Genomic DNA, 4,581 nt, shown 5'->3' with positions numbered 1-4,581 from the left:
CGGCGGCGGCGGAACGCCAATGCCGTTCACGGCCATCTTCCGGCCGCCGCCGCTTGGCAGCCGCATGTCCGGCGGGACCGGATACCGGGCGTGGTACGGCGCCCACGCCTCCGCCACGGTGAGGCTGCCGCGGCCGAGCCGTTCGCCGCGGCGATCTTGCGGGAGGACGAGCTCGACATTTTTTGAGCGGCGAGGAGAGGATCCGGGAAGGGGAGGCGGCGGCGACGAGAAGGATTATGATGAGCGGCGATAACCGGAGGGCGTCTTAAAACAGCGGCGGCGGCGGTGGTTGCACGCAATAACTCCGGCGCGGACGGCACGCGGCCATGCACGACGAGACGCGTCCCTGCGTCGCCTGGGAAAACGGGGACGCCATTAACGTCGCTTGACCAAAGGTAGGCGACGGGGTTTTAGCCTTCCGTGCCGCTGACGCGTCGGGCCCGCGTCGGTTGGCCTCGCGTTTCGTTGTGTCCGGCGTCCCGGAGCGTCCCACGTGGGACGGGGACGGGCTCGGGGCGCCGGACACCGTATCGGGCCGCGCCGGACAAAAATGGGCTTTGGGGGACGCGGCTGGAACGCTTTTTTTGTCCGGCGCGCCCCAAATCCCTTTGGGGGACGGTTTGGGGGACGCGACTGGAGATGCTCTAAGCTTCCAGGATTGCGGGCGTTTTTTTTTTTTTTTGAGACAATCCAGGATTGCGGGCGTTGCTCGTCGCTCTGCCGGTCGTTTTCATGGGCCCCGCACCATCTTTTCCTGGCCCGCGTACGTGTTCTCGCGAAGCGCTGTCGCCTGGCTGGGATCGCCAAGTCGGTTTCGCCTTCTTTTGACCAGGGCTTCCGTCTCTCCTCCTTTCTTTGATCGGCGGCAGGTGTGGTCGGCGACGCGTTCTGTTCATTCTCTGGCGGCTCTGTGGCGGCGCGTGCGGCTTTGGGTGGCAGCCGGGGTGACCGGCCGTTTTTTTGTACCCTTTGGCAAAAATGCAGATCGGATCAACCAAAGGATTTCCCAAATCGCTCGTGCCTTCCCGTGCAGCGGACCAGAACAAAGGAGCTCGAGCGGGAGCGCCGCCACCGCACGCCGCCCACCACGAACGGAGCGCCCACCACTCGTCTAACTGAATTCTTGTTGATTGGCTAGCAGGCTGCAGGCCAGCCGTCAGCAGAATAGCAGTGACCTTTTTTTCTTCCTCGACGGCGTTCAGCAATACAGCGCTGATGCCAGCGTCGCCCGTCAGACGCCAAGCATCATCGAGGGCTCCCTGCTGATCATGTCCCGGACCGGAGTTGGACTCGCCATGTTCAGAATGGCTGAGCTTAGATTTAGCTACGTAGAACAGTCTTAGGAAATTGACAAGAGGCTTGTAAATCAATTTGTGAATTGGTTGGTCGCATATGCAGGATTGTCATGGCGCTGCACGAGAAGATCATCGTCTGTGGTGCCAGCCAGAACGCGCTGGGCATGGCGGTGGCGATGAGGTTCGTCGCCGGACGGGCAGCCACCACGGCCGGAGCTGCCGCTTTTGGGCTCCGCGGAGACGTCCCGCGTCTTGCCATCATACATGTCAGATTCTACAGGTTTTATCTCTGATATGTACCACATTGAGGCCTCATTCGGTTGTGGGGGTTTAAATACACTAGTGGATCAAACCCGGAGAGAGATTGGGTGATCCCCAGCCAGCACCCGAATCCCCACTAAGAGCATCTCCAACAGGCGCGCTATATCGCGGCGCGCTAAAACCAAGAATCCGCGCGCGGTAAACAGATATGGCGCGCTGTGCCGTTTTTTCCTCCGCCGGGCGCGGCAAAATACAGCGCGTGCGCGCGCAGGAAAAATGGTCCTCCGCCGGGCGCTGCAAAATACAGCGCGCGCGGGCGCGGAAAACAGATTTCTAGTCTATTTTGCATTCACAATTCATGAAAGAAATGACACAATTCATGAAATAAATGACACAAAGTGCAACAACATCACATAGTTCAACAAGGACACACAAAATGACGTAGTTCAACAATGACACACGACATATGGTTCAAATGGACAAAGTGAAACAATGCATATCACAAATGCATATCACACTTCCGCATTTTCACCATCCACCATATGTGCGCCCGCGCGGTTGCCGGACGGAGGCGTCGGCTGGGTCGGCGGAGGAGGAGGAGGAGAAGGCGCCTGGTTCGGCGCCGGAGGAGGAGGCTGTCGGCGGGGGACGGGCGCCTCGCTTTCTTCGGTGGCGCGACGGCGGCGGGGCCGACGTGAGGCCGTTTCGTTGACGGCGCCTTCCCCCTCCTCGGCGCGGGCCGCGCGTTGCCGGTGCCTCGCGCGGCCATCCGCGCCGCGGCAGCGCCCGCGTGTAGTGCCCGCGCGGCGGGACGAACAGCCGCCCGCGCAGCAGCCCGTTGGGTTCCCGGCGTCGGCGCCGCCGCTAGGGTTTAGCGCCGGCGCGGCGGAAGTGGCGGCGGCGGCGGAGGGTGTGACAGAGTAGGGAGGGGTCGGCGGGTTGCCGGAGGGGTCGTCCATCGTCGGGATCGCCGGCGGCGCGCGGGAGACGACGGATTGGGCTCGGGGCAGCGACGCGGGGAGGAAGTTTCAGCGCGGGGGATTTTTCGCGGTTGGACGAGCGATGCCGCGCGCTGTAGCCGACGCGCCGGATATGCCGCTCCGGATTGTGCAAAACGCCGCGCGCCCTAAAAATTTTACAGCACCGCGCCGTTTACCGCGCTCGTCGGAGCGCCTGATTCTGTCCCGCGCGCGCTATATCGGACGTTTTTATGCCGCGCGGCCTATATAGCGCGCCTGTTGGAGATGCTCTAACCTCTCTCTCCCCGTACCTCTGCTTTTAATTACCGTTCGGTTGACCCCAATGGCTCCATCCCACAAGCAGCAGCAGTCAGCGCACCCAAACAGCAGTAGTCAGCGCACGGAATAACCAGTAGCAGGCATCGCATGGGATAAGTAGCAGCTAACAGGCTACAGCAGCATGCTCACAAAGCATCAACCAGAATAAAAACATCAACTTTGAATTAACATAATACTCCCAACGTCCAGGAAAACATGTCGGAGGCTTAGTACACTTTTTTGCAATAAATAAATAAATAAAAACCTCAAAACGTCCAAATGCTTCAAATTGGTGTTCCAATCCGAATCTCAAACACGAATCTTCTATCCTGGACGCCCGTCGTTGTCATCGATTGATCAGCAAGCAGGACAGGGGCGAAGCCGAGAAAACACGAGCTTGATCTGGGATCACTCGGCCCCATCGTGATCGACCTCGTCCCTGCTATATACTCCGCGCGGTCTCGCCGCTGGCCTGGTCGTGACACCGCGCCCAAGCTCGCCGTCATCGTCGACCTCCTCCATGCATCGTGGCGCCACTGGTCCTCCGTAGTATGTATTAAAACCATAGTTTAAAATAGCCGGCTATTGGAAATAGCGGTAGTATTTCTGGCAGCTATGAAAGGCTATAGCTGAGCTATAGCGGCTAAATCATCCATTTAGCGGTTTTGCTAATTCATGGGAAAAAATCAAAATTCATATATATCTCTATCACCAATTCACAAATTTGATAATTTATTGGCATTAGACATAACATATTAACACGGTTACATACAAAGCTATGAATAAGACACAGTTCGGTCCACATATTACAACATTATAAGTAACAATAATTTCTAGTTTTCATTTTTTCCTTTTCTTTCCCACTATATTTACAGCATTATAGCCGTAGCGGCTATTTTTTTTACCTGTTTTGGGGGCTAATAGCGGGTTTTTGAGGCTAATAGCGGATTATCCCTTCTTAGCGTTTGAAGGGCATAGCCGTAGCGGCAGGTCCCTCCGACCAGCTATAGCGGGCTATAGCCGGGCTATAGCCGGCTATTTTGAACTTTGATTAAAACCCACAAGGATAAATAGATAACTCTGAGTACTTCAAACATAGGTAGGGATACAGAGATAACTCTGACTACTTCCAAACATAGGTAGGGATACAGCAGGACCAGCAACCAATACTTAAAATGAGAAGTATCAAGACTCACGTTCAGCTCGTGATCAAGTGACTTGAAGTTGCAGTGAATACTCAGCCCAGCATCGAATAGGTAAGGGCAATGTGGTGTTCCTGCAAATACCAAATATGTGCTGTGTTAGAAGGAAAGAGGTCAAGTACACCATGGAAAAACATGATTATGACAGGTAAGCTTCCAGGTTCTTACCATACTTGGTGTATCTCACTAAGGCACATTCCGCAGAAAAAATATGAGAATTATACATGTGAAGTGACAAGTTAGTATTGAAAATTTGGTACTCCCTCCGTCCATAAATAAATGCCAAAGATTTATTCAAATTCGGATGTATCTATATACTAAATCGTGACTAGATACATTCAAATTTAGCTAAACTTTTGACATCTATTTATGGACAGAGGTAGTACTACTAATGCTATTCAAGAGACATCTAACTGAACACAAACGCATTGGGCATACACCTAGCTAGACACAAATATCACAGGCACTAACAGGGATACAACTCGTTAGAAAAAGAAAAGCAAAGCATATCAAGAAAATGGACAGACAGGTGAAATTGTAGTAAAC

At 54.3% G+C, this 4,581-nt stretch overlaps 1 long non-coding RNA gene across 1 annotated transcript; it reads right to left on the bottom strand.

The window, feature by feature from the left end:
* Nucleotides 1–3,257: 3,257 nt before the first annotated feature.
* LOC124684327 lies at nucleotides 3,258–4,236 on the bottom strand. The gene is made up of 3 exons (XR_006996983.1): nucleotides 4,204–4,236; nucleotides 4,030–4,109; nucleotides 3,258–3,369 (listed from the first exon to the last, which is right to left on the bottom strand). It is a non-coding gene; the product is annotated as an uncharacterized LOC124684327 (long non-coding RNA).
* Between the last annotated feature and the right edge of the window lie 345 nt (nucleotides 4,237–4,581).

Source organism: Lolium rigidum, chromosome 1 (genome assembly GCF_022539505.1).
Source record: "Lolium rigidum isolate FL_2022 chromosome 1, APGP_CSIRO_Lrig_0.1, whole genome shotgun sequence".
Classification (NCBI taxonomy): domain Eukaryota; kingdom Viridiplantae; phylum Streptophyta; class Magnoliopsida; order Poales; family Poaceae; genus Lolium; species Lolium rigidum.
The sequence above is the reverse complement of the archived record's forward strand: the minus strand, read 5'-3'. Positions and strand labels throughout refer to the sequence as shown.